The 26,721-nt window shown below is 44.4% G+C and overlaps 1 protein-coding gene across 6 annotated transcripts in view; it reads right to left on the reverse strand.

Moving 5' to 3' along the window:
• The window catches only part of MAP7D2 (MAP7 domain containing 2), a 114,328-nt gene that overhangs the window by 82,268 nt on the left and 5,339 nt on the right, over positions 1 to 26,721 (reverse strand). The window lies entirely within an intron of this gene.

A 26,721-nucleotide genomic window follows, 5' to 3' on the forward strand; every position in this document is an offset into this window, starting at 1 on the left:
GGAAAGTCATTTTAGTCTTCAACCAAGAATTGCTGAACACATTGTAGGTGTAAGAATTCTAAGCACATTAGTTATTCTTATCTGAGGTGTTGATAAAAAAAACAAAAAACTCAAATCAAAGTGGAAGAAATCCTCCAAACATAGGTATTCACATATCACTCCTTCATACACACATTTTTTAGGCTGCTTTCACATCTGCGCTCTGGGGTTCCGTTTCCTGCTCCGTTCGGGGAAATCCTATGGCTGAACGGGTTTGTCTTATGACGGAGCTGAACAGTGCCGAATGGACCCCATTGACTATAATGAGATCCGTTCGGTGGTATTGTTGTATCATGTCTCCACCAGAAATAATGCGTGGAGACATGGGTATGTGCAGGTGGAGTCTTAGCTACCGCCCACAGCTGGCTAGCTGCATGCCGGCAGAAGACTACTTGTGACAGCGACCGACCAGAGTAGCAGTGCTGCCGTCATGCTAAGAGCAGGGCCGGCCTTCAGAGGAGGACTGGATGACAGACTGCAGTGGAGCCCGCCGCGGACACACGCGCTGAAGCCATGAGGGGAGACGGGTGAGCAGCAGGGGGGGAGGGGGGGGGGGGGTTACTGACAGGAGAAGTATACCAGGATCACTGACAGCACCTGTGCCGCTACCAGACCCTGTAAAGCAGCACAGCAGCAGGAGGACTCACAGGAGACAGTGCCAGCGCAGGAGCAGCGACGGAATAAAGCTAAGTGACAGCTGTCGGCTGAGTGGGCGGCTGGGCAAGGTCTTTCATTTTGTACACCCGGCCTTACAAGCGCTGCCTGGAGGCAGGATTTTTGAATCCCCCGACCAGGAAGCAGTGACTGAAGACTGCAAACAAGTGCTGCAGAACTGCCAGAGGAGAAGTGCGGTGAAGCGGACCGCACCTGTTAGGTAATGTATTATCTTAGGGCTTTTTTTATGCAGCTAGGGCTTATTTTAGGGACAAACAGTAGGACTTCCTTCTGTAAAAGCTGCATTGCACCACACAAAAACAGCACGATGCAACAGAAAGGAAGGGTCCATAGGGAAACATGGGCTACAAAACAATCGCAAATCATGGCTGTATAGAGCATGCCGCAATTTTTTTTTCCTCGCGATGTAGCAGCCTACAAAACATTGCTAATGTGAAGAAACCCATTGGAAAGCATGGGCTTCACATACATGCGATCTGTAGCACTGTCACACGGCGAGACAATCACGCAATTTTGTCGCTCGTGTGAAAGCAGCCTAAGGAACACAAATTCATGTGTGGAGGAAGAACTAGGGTACCATTCTACATGCCAAATTCCCTGCAGATTATCCACAGTGGCAAAATTCACACCAGCTTAAATAAGCACCAAACATTTGTCATGCTGCAGATTTAAAATCCACAGTGTATATCAATTCCATGTGGAATTCTTCTGCACCGGGTTGATGGGATTTCTTACATTTCATGGCTTGCAACCCCCACCATTCAGCTAGTTAACTTGTGCATTGAGCTCATTTCTGTAGGAAGCATGCAGCTCTGTTCCCACTGCAGTGGTCTGACTTGGTATTACAGGGCAATTTCCCATAAAAATGAATAGGAACTTTGCCTGTAATACCTGGTCTGGCCACTGTAGTGGGAATAGAGCTGTCTGTCTGCCACTGAAACCAGCTCAGTTGCTAAGCCCACTGACTCAGAAGAGCAGATTATCTGGGTCCCAAGTGAGGGACCTCCATCGTTCAATCACTGAGCTGTTACTGGCAGCAGCCCCTGTGGTGTCCAATAAACTGGGCAAGAATGTAGCTGTAAACAGAGAGTGGAGTCGGAGACCAAGTGCCATTGCAGGACACAGCGGGAGCGAATCAGAGTGAGTAGATCACTCTTGTTATTTTAATGCATGGGCAAGGGGTTGTCCAGAGTTCTTACAAGTCAGACAAGCCCTTTAAATCTCAAAAGGAATATAAAAAGAAATCTTTCTTAAAGGCAGCCATACAATTTAACAGCCAGCTTATAAATATTGATACTTCGGTAATGACTATCTACATTCTGTACTTCAAATTTAAGTATATATGGGACGTGTTTGGTATACCACACTACATAAAAACTGACCTGGAGTGAAGTGTGACACTTGGCACGTCTTTGCTCAGTCTGTGTACCACAATAAGAAATCTTGGTCAGCCATGAGCAGACGTAGATTTCAGCTACAAATTACATACATTTCTCGTATAAATTATAGTAGATCTTCCGGGCCACAGGAGGCTGTACCCCCATCCGCTAAGTCCCATAATCCTTTCCGTGCCACTCATGAAAGTGTCAAAAAAGAGACAGAGGATCGCAAAATTTTATATGCCCGTAAACTTAAATACTTTGTTAAATTTTACCCACAATGTCCTCTAAGCAACTAAAAATTATGAAAATGTGTTGTGATCTTCCGGTACCCTTCCGGTGCTATTACATAGTGCATGGCGATACAGGGTGACACTCTAAAGCGCCTTCTACAGGAATCCCTTTTGAGTACACATGTCCACCCAGTTCAGACTTTTACCCCCAATGCTGATCCAGAGGAAAGGAAAAAACCCAATGAGGTAGAAGCCAATTTTAAGGGGGGGGGGGGGGGGTGAATCCTTCCTGACTACAATCTGCCAATTGAAATAATCCCTGGAGCAACAACCCTTCTGAAGTTGTTAATGATAAATATAATATTGTAACACTCAAGAAAGGTGTTCAGGCCTCTCTTGTATTCTTATCGAATTTGCCATCACCACGACCTCAGGCAGAGAGCTCCATAGTCTCACTGCTCTTACAGTAAAGAACCCCCTTCAATGTTGGTTTAGAAACCTTCTTTCCTCTAGGCGTAGTATAACTAGAATGGAAGTATAATACAGAGTTCAAAAAACGAAAAGAAGGGGAAAAACAACCACCAACACACACAACCAACCACTACCACATGAGGAGGACGATCTTACATATATGCTTGCTATTATGGTAGGTTACTATTTTAGGAGGACTGTATAACTCTTTGGGCAATATACAGCATTCCCATGTATTCAAGGTCATGATGTATAGCAGAAGTCTAACAGATTAGCCATGGTGCAATGTGCATGTCAAAAGATCCCACTACCATCCATTGTGTACTCGATACTTCCCTAAGAAATGCAGAAAAAGCCTCCGATTTAACAACAACAAAAAGTTCAAGAATCTATCTCCATAAAATCAGATGTGTCAGACAAAATGCTACAAACATGCCGAACACATGGACGCGTTCCAGAGCTTTTATCTCGGAAGGCAAACTACCGGTAACACTCTACAGAAAGGACGGATAACACTTCACAAGAACAATTCTGGAATGAGATCCTACGGCCAAGTTAATAAAATCAAGAGGAGCTTGTACCTGAATAATGGGAGAACGAGGAGGACAGGAAGGGTTGGTGATCCGGAGCACATCACATCATCCGGAACACATGCTGGAGGCGTTGGTGCAGGTATGGTTATGGGCATGTATGGCTGCCAATGAAACAACGCTGGTTTTTATTGGGAACGTGAGTGTGGATAGATGTCGCATGATGAATCCTGAAGTGTATACAGACAGACTTTCGACTCGAAATCAGTCAGAAGGAACGATTATCGTTCAGAAAATCGTTCAAACGAGCCAGTGACTGGAAGACGAATGCGAATTGTGAGGTTTTCATTCGTTATTCAGTTTCAGCCGGCATAAAAATCAGCACCGATTCATTTAGTGTTTCACATAGGAATATGAACGATTAGTGCACAAGAACTGCGCGATACTCAACGAGAAACATGCTGCCTGAGCGTGATGAGGTCACCAGGTCATTCGCTCTCGCAAATGAGTCATGAGAGTCTCAGCTTGTGTAAAAGTATTGTTAGGCTGCCTGTCTACAGGCGTTTTTGCACTGCGTTCCCTGCGGCGATAATCCTGCCGCGGGGAACGCAATGCACGCTTTGCGTTCAATGATGTGCAGCTGGTAAGCCTTCTCTTCAATTCCAGACAGAACTAATTGACCAAAATGGGTTCCATCAGGTTTTAACCATGGTGTCCATTATTTTACCATGAAAATAGAGCTGCGTGCCACACTATTTTCTCCAGCATTGACAACAGAAATTACGAGTAGAGGTTACTAATGGCGAGTAACTGTTGGGTAGCCCCCGTACGTATCAGATTGCTGGACAATCCCACCGCATTAGAAGGTTCAGCTGACGATAATCTAATGTGATGTGAAGTTGCCCAAATACTATGGCTCTACCCACCTAGGTTGATCTACAACTACACACATAATACAGTTGTCAAACTACAGTTGTCAAACTACATTTAGATTTTTCCATAATGCCCAGAAAGTTTTCAGTGCATAAGAAACCGATGGACACCATGACACATTGGAGGTGAACAGGCACTGTGGTTGTCACGGCATCAGTCTTTGTTTCAAATGTTTGTATTGTAGGTGTATGAAAAAAAAAATCAATTTGCACTACGAGCTCATCTCCACCCTGACAATTGAACAGCATGTAAGACAGATTTACAACCGGTTCTATACCTGTTCTTACTTGTGTACCATACAGGGATGCCAGCATTGAGCTATGCAATACATATATATTTGCAGACTGAAAATCCTTTATGCCCTATATGCACTGAAATCGGCTTCAGGGCTTCTCAGTCCCAAGGATTCTGCATCTTATTCCATCATACTTTTGGACTATTGAGAATACTGCAATGTTTGTGCATGCTTACATCTGGTTTCATAGGAAGGAAGGTCCAGAAGAACAGAAGCCAGGAATGAGTGCAACTGAAATAGATTTTTACCCATTTCTTTTTTGCTACTTAGTTCCAATAACCCATCAATTGTGCCTGAAGATGATGAAAAATTAAGTTACATTATAAACTCAACACACATTGCCAGCAAGTGTTGTAGAATGTATTTGTACACAAACCCGCGAATATGGCAAAGGAGTTTTCCAGGCCAAATTAAATCTAATCCTGTTATTCTACTCGATTGAAGACACTTTTCAATGTAGATACAATTCCAGAACTGCTCCTCCCATTTTCATTGCTTAACCGCCAACTACATGACCCCACCTCCTTGCATTCTTCCTGCGACATCCCCTATTCTAGCACCCATCTGGTTGGCTCAATGTTCGGACAGTGCTGGAAATGCTCAGTCCTGTAATAAGCATGCGTGGTGAGAGTGTGCTGGCAGGACAAGGACAGGATGCAGGCTGGGAAGAACTACCAGAACAGGAAGCCTAGTTGGTAAATCGGACTGTGCCAGCAATCAATGTAAGGGGCCTAAAATCTGGTATGTGGGGTTTTCAGGGAATAAACATGAGGAATTCATATATTTAGAGAAGTATTGATAGCAGGATAGGAAAATCCCTTTAAATATCAGCTAGAGTGCACTCCAAGTGACAAAATTACAAGTCCCGGTATGCTGTGATAGTCCCAGAAAATTTTGAGTCAAATGGAAAATTTGATGGAGAAGCATTATGATTAGCGTTTCTTGGACCTGATATTCTACATTTACCTTTATCTGTGACAGCAAAGGCAATGCCTAAAGAAAATAAAAGCCTGTGGTCACATCTGCATCAGAGGCTCCACTCCAAGTCTTCAGCACAGATCCGACACAAAATCCTAGATGAAGGAGTGCAGCATGCTCCCCTATTCTATCCGGGAAAGTGCTGAGCGGCATGACAGCAGCCTGGTGGACCAGATAATAGTCAATTGGGCGAGTCAGCCGGCATTTGTCATTGAAGTACCAATTCTGGACCTTAAGGCCTCACGCATATGGGTGGATTTGCATTGTGTCTGCTTCCGGATTCCGCAGCAAATACTCCCCAAAGTGTTTGCAGTTTTCTCTCGTGGATGAAGAATCACAGCATGCTCAATTTTTGAAGTTAATGTAAGCCGTCTGCTCCGCAGCCCTTCCGCAATTGACATCGCAGAAAGGTTGCGGAATCCAGAAGCGGGAAAAGCTGGAGCTCAAAAAGAAAAAAAGAAAAAAATAAACAAAAAAACTGTACAGTGCATGTCCAACAGTGACAACAGGATACTTGAGCCTCCATACCCGCCCATATCACATCTTGTATCCAAGCTGTAGGTGGCCCAACAGGGTACTAGAGCCTCCATGCTCGCCCATATCACACCTTGTATCCAAGCTGTAGGTGGCCCAACAGGGTACTAGAACCTCCATGCCCATCCATATCACATCTTGAATCCAAGCTATAGGTGGCCCAACAGGGTACTAGAGGCTCCATGCCTGCTTGTATTACATCTTGTATCGAAGCTAGAGGCGGCCCAACAGGTACTTGAGCCTCCATGCTCACCCATATCACATCTTGTATCCAAGTTATAGGTGGCCCAACAGGGTACTAGAACCTGCATGCCCACCCATATCACATCTTGTATCCAAGCTAGAGGTGGCCCAACAGGGTACTAGAGGCTCCATGCCTGCTTGTATTACATCTTGCATCCAAGCTAGAGGCGGTACAACTGGGTACTAGAGCCTCCATGCCCATCTATATCACATCTTGAATCCAAGCTATAGGTGGCCCAACAGGGTACTAGAGGCTCCATGCCTGCTTGTATTACATCTTGTATCGAAGCAAGAGGCGGCCCAACAGGTACTTGAGCCTCCATGCCCACCCATATCACATCTTGTATCCAAGTTATAGGTGGCCCAACAGGGTACTAGAGACTCCATGCCTGCTTGTATTACATCTTGCATCCAAGCTAGAGGCAGTACAACTGGGTACTAGAGCCTCCATGCCCACCCATATCACATCTTGTATCCAAGTTATAGGTGGCCCAACAGGGTACTAGAACCTCCATGCCCACCCATATCACATCTTGTATCCAAGCTAGAGGTGGCCCAACAGGGTACTAGAGGCTCCATGCCTGCTTGTATTACATCTTGCATCCAAGCTAGAGGCGGTACAACTGGGTACTAGAGCCTCCATGCCCATCTATATCACATCTTGAATCCAAGCTATAGGTAGCCCAACAGGGTACTAGAGGCTCCATGCCTGCTTGTATTACATCTTGTATCGAAGCTAGAGGCGGCCCAACAGGTACTTGAGCCTCCATGCCCACCCATATCACATCTTGTATCCAAGTTATAGGTGGCCCAACAGGGTACTAGAGACTCCATGCCTGCTTGTATTACATCTTGCATCCAAGCTAGAGGCGGTACAACTGGGTACTAGAGCCTCCATGCCCACCCATATCACATCTTGTATCCAAGTTATAGTTGGCCCAACAGGGTACTAGAACCTCCATGCCCACCCATATCACATCTTGTATCCAAGCTAGAGGTGGCCCAACAGGGTACTAGAGACTCCATGCCTGCTTGTATTACATCTTGCATCCCAGCTAGAGGCGGTACAACTGGGTACTAGAGCCTCCATGCCCACCCTTATCACATTTTGTGTCCAAGCTACAGGTGGCCCAACAGGGTACTAGAGCCTCCATGCCCATCTGTATCACACCTTGTATCCAAGCTAGAGATGGGGTACTAAAGCTTCGATTCAAGTGTCCAGTTTTCCACAATAAATTCTCCTTTTGCTGTGATATTGTAATCACTTATATCAATGTTACAATCACACAAAAAGTTTCATTCCATTCTGTCGACTCCTTCTAGGTGCTTGAGTTTTTAATTTTTTTTTTTACAATATAGCGCAATTGTCCCTCAGTCTTGGACTATGTCAGATGTTCCACTGAATGGAGGTAGAATTCCAAAAATTTGGCGCACCAAGCTTGTTGTATAACAGCTTCAGGCCAGTTTAATGTCATGGTGCAAATATTCATCCAAAATGTGAGAAGGATGCATTCAAAAACCAGTCCATTGGTAGACGTCTCCACCTTCATAGCATTGCAGAACGTGTTATACAGCATGTTACGCTATAAGTTATGCACTTATTAAACAATTAAGAGCTATTAAGTGTTCTATCGACAAACACCCAGACATCATTATTTCTTATTCTAAATATATGTGCACCTTATATCAGCACCGAAATTATCTCGAGAAAGAAGAAAGTCATTGTGAATAAGACACAAGCCTCCTTGTTTGCTAGCTCAATTTTGAATTGTCTTTTTTCTCAATACTGTAAGGCCACTTTCATCCGATCAGTATCTGACAGCAGCATGTGTAAGCAGGCCATAACCTAAAGACAGAAGCAGGTTGATAGCTGAGTGGAAAATAGCCAGTTTAATGATTATGTGGGAAACAAAGCCATTCACATTTCAGCGCATATTGGTTCGCCATCACAGTTTTTCAGATTAGCCATACGACACTGGACAATTGATGGATGATTTTTCTGCGAGGGTTTTTTTAAATTTTTTTTTAAAGATTTTTCGTAGAGGAAGAACAAAAGATTATTTGTCTGACTATGGTGTGAAAAAATTCAAACACAGCCAACTCCTTTCCAGATGCAGACAGTCAGTCGTTGGTCCGCTAAAATGCTCATTGTAAATTCCACTTGGCAAGCGATCATTTTGGTGGAAATGGTCCATTTTCATGACCTTTAGGGCTTATTCACACAACTGCCTTTATGCAGGTATTTTGGCGCTCAAACATATTGGCCAAAAATCGTGACCATCCGAAGCATTGGTTTCCAGAAAAAAAAATTCAGAGAAAAGTAGCACATACATGACCATTTTTAGTTGCCGATTTTATACGCGGTGTGAAAAGATAGGTTTCACCCTATCTTTTGCCGAGATCTGCCAGAAGCTCCCATAGACTTCAATGGAAATTAGAGATAAGGAAGGGGAGGGAGTTACCCGGTATATAACGCTGGGACAAGAAACAGCTGGCCCGATTTAAATATTATTGGTCATTCCGAGCATTTTACAGAGATCGATGGTTTTCATTGTTTCTGCGAATTTTTTGCGGATACAGCATTTATAGTTTCCTCTCCTATGCTGCGGATTTTGACAGCGGATTTCAACCCTTGAAATGCCAGAGAGAAGCAATTATGGCGCATGCGTCCTATGAATTCCAACGGACCAGTGTAAGATCCTCTCCAGGTAACGTATAGTGGACTCGGTCTCTCCACACCTGATATCAGATTGGACATTCCTGAAACTTTTCCATATAGGATTGTGAATGAGAGCTTGGGGTGTCGTACGAGCAGCCTAAACAGATTGTAAGTAAACCGTCACTAAGTGACATGACGATGAATTATGATAATTCATAAACTCCTTGCCGTTTTGGTAAAGAAGCCCCAAACTTCGCATCCTTTTTGTATGACATTTAGAGCCGAATATAAAACTGAGCGTTTATGAACTAAATGTCTAAGGAAGTCTTAGTAGAAGATATGACATATCGCTCCTGGCAATCCTGTCTGCTCTGCGAGAAAACCACTAGTGTCAATGTTATTCAGTTGTGGAATTGCTCTTCCTCAAACAATTGTGCATCCAAGCATTAAATGTCACACTTGAGCGAGTCGGATGAGACACTTCATGCCGCTCGCTACTATGACAGCCTGGACAATAGGTAACCAATGTCTGTGCATAGGTAGATTGTAGATAGAATGGGTAAAAAAAATAAATAATTATATATATATATATATATATTATATATAAATTATTTAAGTGCGACAGACAAGAATAAAAATGGTCAGTTTGCATTTGCATGGGCAAGAAAAGAAAAATCGTGCGGCTTTTGTGCGTTGCGAGATGCATGATAATACAACCCATTATTTGCAATGGTGTATTTACATGGGCAATTTTAATCTCGCAATGGTGCTGCAAAACGGAGAAATTGCAGCATGTTCTTTTCTCCTGCGAGTCTCACACAAGACCAGAACACTGCCGATTTGCGATAATGTCAGGTGCGACTTGCTCTCGCCGATGTGAATGCACCCTCGAAGAATAAAGTTTGCCTACAGATGGGTCAGCACTAGAGATGAGCGAGTATACTCGCTAAGGCACATTACTCAAGCGAGTAGTGCCTTAGCCGAGTATCTCCCAGCTCGTTTCTAAAGCTTCGGGGGCCGGCTGGGAGGAACAGAGGGGAGATCTCTCTCTCCCTCTCTCCCCCCCCCCCCCACAACTCACCTGTCACCCGCGCCGGCCCCCGAATCTTTAGAGACGAGCAGGGAGATACTCGGCTAAGGCACTACTCGCTCGAGTAATGTGCCTTAGCGAGTATACTCGCTCATCTCTAGTCAGCACACATTGATCGCCAAGGCTGCATTCACACAAGTGAGTGCGATATTGCGCCAAGAAACTCGGCCCGATATCGCACTTGTCAATGTGCGCTTTACCCGCATCACTTCAGTGAAATTGCAATCCTCCAGCGCTCATTTCACGTTCGTCAGGGCATCTTCAAGGGTTTCCCATTAATTTCAATAGGAGACATCACATTGCACTCATGTGCACGGCATGCGATGTGTTTGACTGTCCCATTGAAAACAATAGGCAATGCGTTCCAAGGGACATGGAAAAAAAATAAATAAAAAAAATAGGACATGCAGCAATTTTTTACCTTGCAGCATTCAAAAGAATGGAGTTCATACTCAGCGCCACAGCGGTCCAAGAGTTGTGTCTGATATTGTGCTGTTTTTTGGAGGAAAGTAGCCATATATTTTTCTAATCCTCTACAAGCCCTTTAATAATATTCTTCAACACTAGTTGGGACTCTTGACAAGGCCGTCCACAAATCAATATTAGCATCTACGCGGCTTTTGGAGCATGGGAACCAATGCAGGACACCGAGCTCTTCTAGCTCTCTTAAGGTGGCTTCACCAAAAAAATGTGCTTTCTAGCACTTTTTTCCAGCATGCTTTCAGTGTTGCACTTTTTCACGCATTTTTCTATAAGCTTCTCTAAAGAACTGGAAACGAAAAAGTCTGAAAAACCATTTGTTAAAACAGCTTGTTTCAATCACTTTTGCAAAGATGCCAGAATTTTCCCTAGTTTAAAGAAGAATTAAAAAAAAAAAAATTGAATTGAACACTTCTTGAATTTTCAAGTTCATGAATGCTTTTACTGCAGATGTAGCAGACGTATAGTCAAATGTGTCGGACAATATAGCCCTTTATCAAGCTACATAAAAGACATCATGAAACTCAACATTCGGGGGGAAAAGAAAATGGGACCCCCTAGCCGAACAGCTCTGTCTTATGACCCCACTATAATGGGGGTCCGTTCGATTTTTCTCTCGAGCAGTCTGACATTTTGGAGTTATGATATTGAAAATGACTACGTAACTGTGTAATGGGTGAAACGTACAAACTAAGGCCGGTCTCACACGACCGGGTAGAATTGCAGATTCTGCGAGCGCTTGGACCGTACATTACTGTGGATCAATCAAATGAATTACACAATTCAGCTCACATTAGCGAGTCGGAATTACATAATCTGCTCACAGAAAGCAGCAAAAGAAGGTGTACTGCACATGATCGCCTGCGTGAGTACGCAGTCCTACAGTATATTACACAGCCGTATGCAGGGGTACGGCCGAGCTCAAAGCTCGAATCCGCTGTGGGCCTGGGCAAGCGGATTCTGTGTACAGCCATGTGAGCCTGGCTTTATTCACATTTTCCATCGTGGCTATTCATGGCCAGGTAGCTATAAACTCGACATTACTTACATACATGATATAAACAGTATACAGTCAGTCATTCTTCTATGCATACAAACCAACCAAGACATCATGTAGCATAAATATCTGAAGACTCATTGCCTAACTGCAACATATTAAGATGTCTGAGAAATCGTAACTCACTACATAACACAAAACTCACCAGCTAATTAGTTTACAGGCCAATTTCTCTGTAAAGTATAGGCTGTGTCCACACATGGCGTTTCTGTTGCGGTTTTTAATTGCGGTTATTCCACTATTAAAAACTGAATGAGGTTTTCACAAACTACATGGTTTTTAATTGCGGAAGAACTACAATTAAAAACAGCCTGTGCGAACGCGGCCTTACAAGAGTATTTGCCATTCTCTCCGCACTCGTTTGCAGAGATGAAGTCATTAATAACTCAGAAAAGCTGTAAATAGGGGTCCACACTGATCAAATGTGGCCGGCTACTTACAAAAATCGCTACTGTGCAGGGATTACCTTGGGATCGCTCTGGATGTACGCCACAGGTCACACCTTTAATGCAGGCAGTTTGAACACGGGATACCAAACTCAAAAATGACATTTGTTTTTCTTTCTTGGCTTGAGGTGCAGCAATACAAACATCTGTTTTAAAATACAAATAAAGGTCTGCCCATCCGGCTCTAACTTACCATAAGGCCTCATGCCCACGGCCGTGACCGACTCCACCAGGAGAATGTCGCAGCGGTGTCCGTCACGGTGCCCCTCAAAGACCACATACTTACCTCTCGGGATCCGCTCTGCACATCCCGCCTGGCAAGCCAGTACAGTACAGCCCGTGAAGCGCCGGCAGTGCGCGATGACGCGGCCGGTCGTGGGCGGGGACACGTAATCACGTGATACTTTCGTATAGCGTGACGAACGGTTTCTATTGACTACAATGGAAGCCGGACACGTGTATGCCCGCGGCAATTAGAGCAGTTTCTTGAGCTATTAGGTTCAATAGAACCTAATAGCTGCAGCACAACACTGCAGATTTTCACCACATGAAAAGCGGCAGAAATCAGAGTGGTGGGCTAATTTCCCCCCCAGCCTAAAATATAGGCAGCACAAGTCCAGATATTAGTCCTGTACTCACACTACCACAGAGGACAGAGGTAGTGTGCCATCTTCCCTATTTGCATATTTCCCAGGAGGAGCATGCACGGCCTTTTAAGTCTCCTCACACACCTTCTAGGTGCTCTCCTTGAGGAGAAGCAATAACCTTCCATACCTACATGTATAGGCCTCTCACTAGCCAAGTCAGAAACCTCCTGAACACTGTAGGGGGCAAAAACACTGACGGGGAATTGAAAACAAAGACAGAATACCATACACAGACCGCTGTTTATTTCAGTGTTATAAAGGCTTGTCTAAGAAGTAAGAAATTAACGTGCAGGTATGCTGCCTTCCAACAAGTGGCAGTGCCGAAGTATTGTTCCATCTTCCCTATTTGAATATTTCCCAAAGGAGCATGGATGGCATGATAAAGGTGCATTTACACCAAATTTGTCAGAAACTGTCAGTTTTGAGCGATCATTTTGCATAGGTACTAATGAGCTAAATCAGCCCTTTACTACTTCATTTGCATGTATTTAGAGAACAGCGGGTGGTCTATTCTCTAAATACATTACTATTGTTCTCCAGCAGGACAGTGGCTATCAGGTGTTAAAGAATGTTATCAGCCCTGTCCATGGAGAACACAGCATGTGGTCCATCTTATCATATCGTCCTGAGGGACGAGGATTTCGTGCGGACTTGAAGTCAGCGATGGACGTAAATTGCACAATGGGTGCACATTTAGACAACGATTATCGCTCAAAAGATGGCTTGCAATGGTGTGTAAAAGGGCCTTCAGTCTCCTCACACACCTTCTAGGTGCTGTCCTTAAGGAGAAACAATACCCTTCCTCTCCAGCAGATATTTCCTCCGCCCTTTTATATCCACCTGCTGGAACTAGTTATCCAGCAGGTGAGCCTGCTACCTCACAGAATGATAGGAGTCTGGGAGAAATATACCTACCATCCAGTCACAAACAACCTTATTATTTGCCTAAGTGAGTAAAAAGTAGTCACCGACTACTTGCAATCATCATGAGATTCCCTACCCCCCTCCAAATTTGTGTACAACTGTGGGTCCAATGGACTACAAATTAAAAGGGTTTGTCTGAGTTATAGTTTATTGGTAAAACCCCTTCCCCATGCAGTAACATAACAAATAGTAATATAATCACCTTTACCTGCTCCTGCTGTACCGCACTGCCGCTCCGGGTCTCCCTTCGGACATCACATTTACAGGCTGCCCCAGCCTGTTTATGGGACATCACAGCCAATAACAGAGCTTAGCGCTCCATCGCTGAGCTGTTATTGGCTGCAGCACCTGTGATGTTCCGTAAACCGGGTAGGACTGCAGCCTATAAACAATGGGCTTTACAGATAAACTATAACTCATATGACAAACCCCTTTAAGTTCCTAGAAAGTGCAATTTGTTATTAGCAGTTCACCCACAGAGCTCACACCTGATACATTATGGGGCACAGAAGGTCAAACTAGAACATTATGGGCACCATGTGTGGTTCTTGATTCTTTCAGAGGGTCATACATCATGTTCAACTAGGGTCAGACAGATCTACATGGACACAACCAAACATAGGGCTCATTGACATGACAGTTCTCTCCACATAAATTCTGTCAAAAACAGGATTAACGACGAGACGAGAGTTAATAGAAATAACAGTATACTGCAGTTAGCAAGTGAGCTGGAATAGACAATGGGTTAAAAGAATGAATACACACAAACACAAATATAGCTTCTTCTAGTGTATCACAAAGTTATGGCACCTCTTTGGCGGTATCCATGGCTCTGGGTTAACATTCCTGGACCTGAGAGATAGATCTACATGTGTTTCTAGGTGTGTGTGTGTGTGAGGGGGGGGGGGGGGGGGGGGGGTTAGTATACTTTATCCCTTTTAAAGCAAGTTCTTTTTCTAAATTATACTTCGCTTCTATATATCTTGCTACATTATACCATAACGACAGCATTCTGGGGTGTTTCTTTAATTGTTTCTTGGACATTCTTGTGGTTAGCAAGGCCATGTGGGACCTTGGGTTTGGACCTCAAGCGCTCTCTAGTTTGTGAGTTTTTGGGTCCTCCTGGACTCAAAATTGTACTCGCTTCACACATTGTTCAAGGCATTGTGGGAATGCAGATGCGGGGTACTCCATTTGGCCATCTCCAACATATCAGGCGAGTTCTGCCATAGGAGCCCCTGTTACAGGGGAAAACATCCCCTGTAGTGACAATTGTCAATGACAAAGCTGATCAGGGTTTGATAGGACCCTGTAGCTCTGCTGTGCCAGGGTATCCCAGCAGTCATGTGACCGCCAGCTTGCATAGTGTAAGACACTTCCACTCATTGAGTGCTATCTACCAGGGAAAGGAAATGACAAAAGGGGTTAAAAACCACTTCTGCTTTCTCCTTAGGGGTTCTCAGTTGTTACTAACAGCTGATAACCTGGCCTTCTTCTGCTTGATTGCAGAAGCAGGAGCTTTAATCCCCCGCCACATTTTTACTATCGGCTGGTGTACAGCTGAGCGCTCTGAGCGGGGTACGCAGAACACAGACAACCCGCAGTGATTTTTCAGGGAAGGGCTTTAAATATAAGCCCTTCCCTGAAAAATCATCCCTATCAAGTGTAAAAAATATATACTCACCTCTCCGCCGCTAGCAGGGCTCAGCCTGTAATTGGTCACAGCACTCAACCAATCACAGGCAGCGCTCAGCCATTCATTGAACTCAATCAGATACAGCTCTTTGAGCGGGGGGTGGGGGTGGGGGAATTATATTTAAAGCCCTTCCCCAAAAATCACTTTGGGGCCGCTCCGTACGGGGTATGAAGAACACAGCTGGACCGCTGCCTTCTTCATACTCCAGTTGTGTTCACGGAGCAGGATACCAGCTGAAACAATACTATCAGCTGTATTCTGTTGAGAACTCAGCGGGCGGTCCTGATAAGACTGGTCCGTGCAGGTAGACCCAATGATTCTCACTCAGAAGACAGCTTTGAGCGAGAATCATTGAGTCTAAATGGCCCTTAACTGATCCTTCTGGTATTGCGCATTTGGCATATATTTCAGGAGGAGCTCCTAATGTATAGACTGATGTGCTCTGTAATGGGACTAGTTCAAGAGATTAACCATGGAAAGGGCTAAACTCAGGGGTGCAGCTAAAGGCTCATGGGCACTGGTTAAAAGTAAATTCAGATTCAACCTCCTTTCCCCTACAAACCAACACCAACACAGAAAGCTCCTGTTTATATTTTAATCCAACAAGGGGAATATATAAGTGTGTGTTTCCGATTTTGTATTTTCTTAACTTTGACCACTCTGGCAAAATGCATTTTGCCGCAGTGCTGTGGTAGTCATGGTTTTAAAAAACATTTGGATAGGGCATAACTTACTGATCGGTGGGGGTCTCATCTCATCTACTGTGTCTCGTTATGTCCATCACTGCGGGGGTCGCTTCTTCCCCTGCAGGGACATCATTGTGAACGGCTCGCTGACCGAGCATGCATAGTCAACACTCCATTCATTTCAATGCAGCTGACGGAAATATCCAAAACGGAACCCGCTCAGGTATCTCCGCAGTCCCATTGAAAATGAAGTAAACAGTGCTTGATTTAAGCTCCTCCTCACTGCAGGGGGTGTATTAACCCTGCAGTGAGGACAGGGGACATGGTACCACCGTTCTTGAGATTGGCGGGGGTCTCAGCAGTGACACCCCTAACGATTGTCGAGTTACCCATTCTATAGACAGGGGATAACTTGTAATTGTAGTACTTCCTCTTTAACAATGCTTACTGGACAGCTCAAATTCTGGACTGGCCTAAGGCCGGCTGCACATGACCGGGTTGGATTCTGCATGTGGGAACCCGCAGTGGAATCGGGCCCTCTGCCCAGCCAGCATCCGCGCGTATCTGACATTCTTCTCTTTTTTCTGTACTGCAGATGGTCCGTATGGCGCGCCGTCGGACATGCACAGTACAGCTGCTTTTTTGAATTCCTTGCTCTTCCCATGATGATGCAGAATCCGTGACCTTTCCACAATGTCATTGTAGAGGGGACGCGGGTCGGACAGCTTCCATTGACTGCAATGGAAGCCGTCCATGCAGAATTCGCACTGAAAGAGCATGCTCTGATTTTTCCTCCATGAGCAGAAAAATCGCAATAGATTTCCGCTCGTATAGAGGAAAAAAAACGCTTTTTCATAGCATGCTATGGGCAGTATTTGCTGCGGAATCCAGAGGCAGATGCACGCTCTGGATTCCGCAATGCAAATCCGGCCATGTGCAGCCGACCTAAAGGCTAGAGCGAACTCCTCTTTCCACTCCAGCAACCAGGCACTTTTGCAGGTTCCTCACCTTAAAAAATGCCACTTTCTGTATGAAAATCTATCCTAGTTGCCTGAGCGTATGGCTCATGGGCTTTCATTACTGTGAGACTGCATTTATCAGACCGTCTGCAGTCATAGTAAGAGGCAGTATGCCAGACAAGGACGGTCAGGAATAAAACCTTCACTGTGAGTTAACTGATGCTGTCTGCAGATTGCTAGCACTTCCTTGCATAATTACAGTAGTAAAACAATCTTCAGGCAGGCCATCATTATTCCTGATAAGTAATACATGTATCTAGCAATTTACTTAGCTCTCAGCAGAGATGCATCCTGTTTTATTGAAATGGCGTAGAATACAGTGCGGATATCGGTGGCATCCATTACCCTCAGTGGGCAACAAAAGTTACAAAAAATCTTAATAGAAGAAGTGAACTGGTGAGAATTACAGATATATAGTTTAATGGGAAAAGACTTGCAACGTGTATGTTATTCATTTATATTTACTCTTTCTGAATAGAGTGGTCAACGGGCAATCTTATGTGACACCATCCCCAAACAAGCTGACCTCAAGATGTGACATGTGACATGTAACACACACAGACACACACATATATCTCTTTGAGCTGTTAATATTTTGGGCTTATCATGTTGATGGATTTGTGCGCATTGCTTTTCTGGTTGTTTTTTTTTTTTTTTTTTGACATACTCCCTAATTAACTATGGTCCAAAGAGGACACAGCATTAACTGAGGTTATACCATTTCTGCCTGCTGGAGGGACAGTTTAATTAATAATATCTATATTCACAAATATAAGCTACAGACCATAAGTATACAGTCATTTCAATAAATGGGAGCATGCTTGCTAATTGTACAAATACGCTGCACAAATGCACGTGTAAATGCGCTTATGCCGTATGACACCAGCCTTAGGGTGCATTCAGATGATCATATATCGGCTGGGTTTTCATGCCCAGCCGATATACGGCGTCCCTCTCTGCAGGGGGAGGAGGCTGGAAGAGCCAGGAGCACTGCATTGAGCTCCCGCCCCCTCTCTGCTCCTCACCACTATTTGCAATGGGAGGGGCGGAGCTAAGTTTCCCAGCATAGCTCTGCCCCCACCCACCCCCTCCCATTGCAAATAGTGGCAAGGGGCAGAGAGGGGGTGGGGGCTCAGTGCACTGCTCCCGTCTCTTCCAGCCTCCTCCCCCTGCAGAGAGGGACACCATATATCAGCTGGGCATGAAAACCCGGCCGATATACGGTCGTCTGAATGCGCCCTTAGGCACAGATTCCCCAAGTAGAAACAACACTGTATGGAGCTCTGTTTATCTGTCCTAGTTCGTAACGCCTCATTCCTTTTCAACTGGGTTTACTGCGTTTTTAAAGGAGTTTTGCAAGAGTAAAAATTAAAAAAAAATAGATTTCTGAGTAGAGAATATGCTAAAATAAAATAATTAACAGTCACTGTTAGATGACCCCCATGGCAGCGTTAGATAGTAGTGTAATTGCGTATCAGCACGCGAATATATGTGCCATAGAGAACAATGGGCTCTATCTCTACATGGCAAAATAGAACATGCTGCCTTCTTTTTTGCGCTCGCATGCTACGCAGTTCCGACACCCTAATGTGATCAGAACTGCGTAAGGCAATGTAATGTATTGCCTGTGAGTTTCCGCGTATCACATGGTAAATATACGCTCGTGTGAGCCTGACCTAAGATATAGAGATAAAACAGATTAAAAAATAGAGTTGGTGCTGACAATAAATTGGCTTATCAGGTACAACAATACAACATTTGAGAGGAGAACAACATAAAGGTCTTCTACATTATGGAAGCCACCTGAGATGTCATTAGGGCACTGTAAGGGCGCTTTCACATGTACCAGAATATTTTACGAGACACCGCAGAATATTCCACGCCAGAATCTGCATGTCTAATCAGAATTCAGTCATTGTCGAATATCATAAATTGCTGTGGCATCTATGGATAGTGACACAATCGGCATGAAACACTGACCTTGGTCTGTCACTATGATGTGCATGCAAGAAGCCCAGTGCATCTCCCTCATGGTATTTGATTTGTGACCATGAGCAGCCACCCGTACACAGCTTTGTTATGTAATAACCACAACTGGATAATACTTGGTCTCGTTAATACAATTACTCCCGAGGCCACCAATTAAACAGAAAAAGAATAAAAATAAACACGATTGGATATTTCATTATCTGAGCAAACACCAGAAAATGTATTAAACAAGAATGTCAGAATATGAACATAGTAAATAAAAAATAAATTATATGAGCACAAGACGACCATTTACAGTGATGAATGTGAGGAGACTTCTAAGTATCCAATCATCCTCAGGAGACCTTGCAGAAAACCTAATACACAATCAATTTCATGAAGCTGGGGTCAATAAACCTTCAAGATTATTAAAAGGGGGCTTTTCAAGGCTAACTAATACAGCTAATTACTTAACACAGAGAATACATAAACAATCAGGCTGTTTTTACATTACATTTTTTCCAAAATACCATTATTTTTGCATTTTGACCCAGTGCCTTTTTTCCCCCGGCAAAAAAAAAAAAAGCTGCATCCAGATTTCTGCTAAAGGTCAACAGTAAAATATGAAACACCCTAAAATATTGTTTTTGTCGCATTTGAGTTTTCTGGTCCATGACTTTTTTTTTGCAAATCGCAGTATGCTTTGTGTGTGGAGTGTTTCTGGCGATTTTTCAACTAGCAACTCAAAAAAAATGTAAAAAAAAAAAAACTCCAAAGAAAAACAAAAATGCATAAGTACTTAAAAAAAAAAAAATAAAAAAAAAAAATTAGGCATCAGACAAAAAAAAATAAATTCTGATTTCTGCTTTTTCCCACTCAAAAAAATGCAAGACAAAAAAAAAATTGTCTGAGAGAAGCCCGGGTTGGTTTCACACACCAATTTTTGTGGCAGTTTTTCATGCAGTTTGAGCCAAAGCCAGAAGTGGATCCAGCAGGAAGTAGGCCTCATGTCCACGGGGAAAATCAGATCCGCTGCAGATTCTCCATGTAGAATCTGCAGCGGGTCCCTCCTGCCCCGCGGACATGAGCGCTGAAAATAAGAATTTAAAAGCATTTACCCATCCGTAGCGGGCGGGGAAAGCCTTCTCTTCCTTCCGGCCGATGAATTCGTCACGCCGGCGGCACGTCACCGGCGTGCCGCGCGCATGCGCCGGGCACATCCGCCGAGCCGAAGCAAGAAAGATCCGGCCGTGAGGAAGAGAAGGCTTTCCCCGCCCGCTCCGGTTGAGTAAGGCCTCATGTCCACGGGCAAAATATGATTTAAGATCCGCAGCGGATCTCCCGCATGCGGATCCGCATCCCATAGGGATGCATTGACCACCCGCGGGTAGATAAATACCCGCGGATGGTCAATAAAAGGGATTTTAAAAAAAAATGGAGCATGAAAAAATCTGGACCATGCTCCATTTTCGTGCGGGGCTCCCGCGGGCTTCCATTGAAGCCTATGGAAGCCGTCCGGATCCGCGGGAGACCTAAAATAGGAATTTAAAAGTATTTACCCATCCGGAGCAGACCGGGAAGGTCTTCCTCACGGCCGCATCTTTCTTGCTTCGGCTCGGCGGATGTGCCCGGCGCATGCGCGCGGCACGTCGACGACGTGCCGGCGACGTGCCGCCGGCATGACGAATTCATCCACCGGCCGAAAAAGAAGATCCGGCCGTGAGGAACAGCAGACCTTCCCCGCCCGCTACGGATAGGTAAATTCTTTTAAATTCTTATTTTCAGCGCTCACGTCCGCGGGGCAGGAGGGACCCGCTGCAGATTCTACATGTAGAATCCGTAGCGGGCCTGATTTTCCCCGTGGACATGAGGCCTTCTTTTAAATTCCTATTTTAGGTCTCCCGCGGATCCGGACGGCTTCCATAGGCTTCAATAGAAGCCCGCGGGAGCCGTCCCCGCGGGAGACCCGCATGAAAATGGAGCATGGTCCAGATTTTTTCATGCTCCATTTTTTTTAAAATCCCTTTTATTGACCATCCGCGGGTATTTATCTACCCCACGGGTGGTCAATGCATCCCTATGGGGTGCGGATCCGCGGGCAGAAGAAGAGTTAAAATCCGCTGCGGATTTTAATTCTTATTTTGCCCGTGGACATGAGCCCTTAGGAGTCATTCACAAGGCACTGATAGTGTCCCATCCATGTCAAACATGGATTTTCCAACATTAATCTGACACTTTAGTCCACGGCAGAAATGCTAGGCTGAGCCAAGAAATTCTAGCGCAGATTTAGCCCCTGTATGTTGGAAAAATCCACTTGCAGCTGCCCAACGGGGAAACAGTCAAGAATAGAAAGGTCATTTCATTTTTCCCGGAAGGCAGATTTCAAAGTCGGTGAGCAGAAAAATCCATGTTTTATGAACTATGGTGTAGATTTCCATAGCATTCAGTAGAATACTAAAATTGTACGGACTTCAGCTCAGGATACACAGCAATGTTACGCAGTGAACGGGGCCCAAGTCTTTTCTTTATATTCCTCATATTTTGAATCCAGTTTTGATTAAAATGAAGGCACCCTTTGCAGTCTATATAAGTGCAGTCCATAAGCAAACCATATGCACCTCTGCATGTTCAACATGTGGATTTGCAAAGGGTAAAATCTGTCACAATTCCATCTGCATGTTAAGGCTGGTTTAGACACAATGATTATCGCTCAAAAAAGCGATAATCGTTGTGTGCTTTTTGCAAAGCGATCACCCAAACATTGAGCGATCACCTTGTGCTCCAAGCGGGGGGTGCAGAAGACAAGCAGGGCCACTTGTCTTCTGCATTCAGCTGTTCCCCGCTCGGAGCTCCAGGCTGTTCTACAGCCGAGCGCTCCGACCAGGGTATGGAGGACACAGATGTTACTTATGTAGGCTTTTTTTGGCCAAAGCCAAAAGTGGGTTCAAAGGATATGGGAAGAATAAAGGAAGGACTTCTACTTCTTCCTGCTGGATCCACTTCTGGCTTTGACTTAAAAATTAGAACAACAAAAAACTACTACAAAAACGTAATGTGAAACCATCGTTTCTGTGCAGTAAATGTCCTGTTGGGGGCCTTTATGTTAGAGAAACAGGACAAAAACCTAATGACAAGGTCTCATCGCCACACAATTAAACAGAATTACCTCTGGCGGAATACTTTTCTAGTCACAGACACGACATAGAAGATATTAAAGTTATGATACTGAAAAGCAATTTCAAGTGACAAAGCCATAGAAGAATTTGGGAATAGAAATTTATAACCACTTTTGACATTTTCAATAGAGGACTAAATTCTTCATGAGGATTTATGTGTGACTGGGAAGTATGAGAAACCTATAGCACAGATAACCCTGCTGACCTGATGCTCTCTTAACACTAATTCAGGGACCATAAAACTTTCACTCCCTTATCAGTGACTATTTATAGATGTTTGTATTTCTGTTGTAGTATTCTTTTAAGTGCAAGTTAATCACATCCATGTCTGTGCCGTGTCATAAGTATGTGTGTATAAATATGCATGCCTCTTCGGATCCATTTCATTTAAGCCTGAAGCAGAACCCTGCGTTGGTTCAAAAGCTTGTATCAACATCATGTATTTTTGTTAGCCAATAAAAGGTTTCATATCTACAAGATTATGTGGTTTCTCTTGCTGGGAACAACCACAAATCTGAACCCTACACATCAAGAAGCCGTACCCCTCCAAACCCACATCTCAGGTCTCTCACTCAAGCAGAAACCTACTGTACTCTGACAAGAAGCAAAAACCCCAAACTGGTCGTCTGTACACGGTAAGCTTTTCCTTCTGGAGAAGACTATTTTGGGCTTATAGTCCCAGTCATGTTACAAGGACTGGTAGAAGGCTGGACACCAATTTATAAGGTAAACTATCTTCCAATAGGCTGAGCTGCAGAGGCGTTGTAATGTCTCTTATGTGTATACCAAATTTCCCAGAGGGGTGCTGCATGGCTTTATAAGCAACTTCACGTCTACTATGCAAGAGTAACTACTACAGATGAACCCTTGTAATATGTGAACCACATAAGTAGCATATAAAGCTGTCTGATAAGTCGAATTTCACATTATTTTTGTAATACTTCTCAGGGAATTTTCCATGTGACGGCTGGAAGTTTCTGTGAACCTCACAAACTAGGAGATACGTATTTGTCTTTTCTTTATACTTTTCCTTTAAGATCCACTAAGGTCCAATGTCCACGGGCAGATTTGAATTGTGTAATCCGCGCTTGGGCACCTGCAATTTAAGCTGCCCATAGGGAAGCATGAGCGTCCACACTGGAATTAAAGCCTGCGGATTTGTTTTGTGGACCCTTTGGTCCGCAAAACAAATCACATCATGCTCCATTTCAGTGCGGTTCCCGCATGGACAACGTCCATTGAAGTCAATGGAAGTTGTCCGATCCGCGGCCCACCCGCAGCTGACACTGTGGACGGGTCACGAATCCCACAGGAAAGCTGGAGATTAAAAAATATATATCTGTACTGTGCATGTCCGACGGCAAGCCGTGCGAGAGCAATCCTAGTACAGATGTCCCGGAAGAAGAGAAGTCCGCGCGGACGACGACGCCTGCCTGCACAGGTATGCAGAGTCCTGGACTGCGGGCAAGGTCGGATTCCGCTGCGGGCTCCCGCATGCGGAATTCGACCCGCCTGTGGACATAAGGCCTAATGGCTTCAAATAAAAAACATGTATGTGTGATATCAGCCTACTAAGGGTAAGCTAGTGCAGCATGCAGCCTGTCAGACAATCCCTCTATACCTGTTAAAGGGGTATTTCAAGAAATTTTTAAAGTTTTGCTATTGATGACCGACAGGTAATTAAAAGATGATCGGTGGTGACCCACCACTCTGATCCCCGCTGATCAGCTGATTCTTGGTGCGTCTGTGGTTATGGTCAGCACAGGAAGCAGAAAGCCCTGACTACAGCACAGTGGCCAGGTTGGTACTGCGGGCGCAGCTCCCATTGAATTTAATAGGAGCTGTGCTGCAGTACCAACCTGGGACACTACACTATGGTCAGCACTTTCTGCTTCTTGTGCTGACCATAACCACAGCGGCACCGGCAAGCAACTGATCAGCAGGGATCCTAGTGGTGGGTCCCTGCCAATCATCTATTGATGACCTGTCAGTCATCAATAGCAACATTTAAAGGGGTTTTCCAAGTGCTAGAACTTCTGTACAACTAGCTCCCCATGCTGTAACATGACAAAAGCATATATTCAGCTCTCTCCACTTCCGTTGTGTCCCACACTGTTGTCCAGTCTTCTGTGCCTGTGTGGGTTTACAGGTACATTCACTGAAGCAGAGAAGCCCAAGTATAAATCTGTTAAAATTTCGGATTTCCCCTCCCTGATTTCTCTATCATTACCTGAGGGGTTCATGTTTGTGTGTATATACATTGTCAGTCCAACCCTACATATTTTATAATTACATTTTCTAATCAAGTTGATTTTAGGTGTCTATACTGTGAAGGGTGTTTGTCTACAGGCTGCAGTCCTGTCCGGTTTACGGGACGTCACAGGCACTGCAGCCAATAACAGAGCTCAGAGATTAAGCACCGAGCTCCATTATTGGCTGCAGCGCCTGTGACGTCCCATAAATTTGCTTGGGCAGCCTTTAAATGTGATGTCAAAAGGGAGACCCAGAGCAGTGCCACAGGACACAGCGGAAGCAGGGAGAGGGGAGTATATGATTATCATGTTAGAGCATGAGAAGCTAGTTGTGCAGAAATTCTGCAACTCGGAGAACCCCTTTAAAAAGTACAGAATACCCCTTTAAATGCACTCATCTGAGTATTTTAAGACCCAAGGTATCAAACACATTTGCACATACGGGGCAAATCTATGAAAAGAGATGGCTGAGTTAAGAGCATATTCACTGGCCAAGTCAAATATTGAGCATTAGGGAGCATGGTATCAGGTTGGTAAAGCAAACAGTGTAAATCCTGGGAAGTAACGTGTGCTCACAGGGCTTACCGTTCAGACACAACAACTTGTTTCCTCCAGTAGTGAATGTAGCGCAAAATCATTACCACTGTGAACCTTCTAAGATTCCAGCTCTGGTAGCTAGAATCATCACCACACCATTCATTTTCAGTTTCACCGCCTTATCCGTGCCCGTGATTGGCCTTATTACATCATCCAAGTGCATGTATTTACTCCCAAAAACGGCCATAGCTTCTGATGCAGACGTAAAACCACCCTTAGGGTGCGTTCACACGAGCGTAGGCGTATTTATGTTCGCACGAGCGCAGCGTATAATCGCCGGAAAGAACGTTTTTCGCCGATCACGACCAGAGCTAGAAAGCGTATTTTCGTTTGTTCCTACTTTTCAAACGGTCTTTTCGGCCATCGAATATTCACCGGCACGTATTTCGGTCGCGTATGTCCGTTTTCCCGCAGGTTGCCGTTTTTACGCGCTGTAAAATCGCCCATGTGAACGAATACATTCGAAACCATTGCCTCAGATGGTCACGTATATACGTTTGGTCGCAAAAACGCGCCCTTTATGCGCTCGTGTGAACGCACCCTAAGGGTTCCCACACACTTGCAGGTTTTTTTAACGCGGCGTTTTTCCGATGCGAATGTCAATGGGACTTTCTAATATTAAAAACGTATCACAAGTTTCTGCTTTGGGATTTTTGTGCAATGCGTTTTTAACATTAGAAAGTCCCATTAACACTCGCATTTAAAAAGCGCAGCGTTGAAGTATGATGGATATTGGGAAAGGGTCAGAAGCAACAGAGAATGGGCACAAGTCACTGGATAATTAAACCAAATTGCACAAAAAAAAAAAAAAATTATACATAGTGACCATGAGTCACTGGAGGGGGCGCTCTCCACATTTGAATCCAATAATTTTTTTTGTTGACTGCTGTTGACCAAACAGCACAAGGGGGCTTATTTACTATTGAGAATACAACATGTTTCTAGAGCAAATTACACCTGATAACTGTCTTACATGCTTCGTTTATCATATTTTTAGACACTTTCAAACAGTTTTTCTGACTTGTCCAAAAAAGGGTCTCGCCTAAATTGTGCCACATTGCCACAAAATTCCCCATATTTTTGGCGTAAACTAAATACGTGGTTTAGACTTAGACGAGACAGTCTTAAAATTCAACATATTTATCATTTAAGGGATAAACCCAATGCATATTAAGGCTGCCCAGCCTAAGTTTGCACTAACTTTTAGAGACCCAATAGGTGCTGCCTGAGCTAACAGTACAGTAGACCTGTCCCTTGAACCCAGTTTACCCATGTATTCAAGTGGGCATTTATATACAAAGCTGCCAATATACTTCGGAAAAGCAGAGTGGTAAGCATTGATGATACAAAGCAGCGAGCTGAGCCTAATGAGGCCCATTTCAGACTACCATGGGACAGTGCAACTGAACTGATCATGAAGGAGCACAGCTAAAAAAGACTGCCAAGACTGAAGAACACAATCAGCAGGTAAACACAAGGTGTAATGTTACCACCACAACGATGGCTGCCGCAACCAGTTCTGATTATTCAGCATCGAGAGGTCGTGCACGCGGCGACGCGGTATGGCAGAAGCTATAAATGGAAAGGCGCTTCCGAGTTCCATTTGAACCACTGGAGGCAATTTACAGCAATAGTACTGAATGAGTCAGATGCGTAGAAATAACCGGTTCTACATGGGCTTCGACGATCAGTCTGAACCGCCATGCCGTTATCT

This window comes from Eleutherodactylus coqui, chromosome 4 (genome assembly GCF_035609145.1).
Source record: "Eleutherodactylus coqui strain aEleCoq1 chromosome 4, aEleCoq1.hap1, whole genome shotgun sequence".
Classification (NCBI taxonomy): Eukaryota; Metazoa; Chordata; class Amphibia; order Anura; family Eleutherodactylidae; genus Eleutherodactylus; species Eleutherodactylus coqui.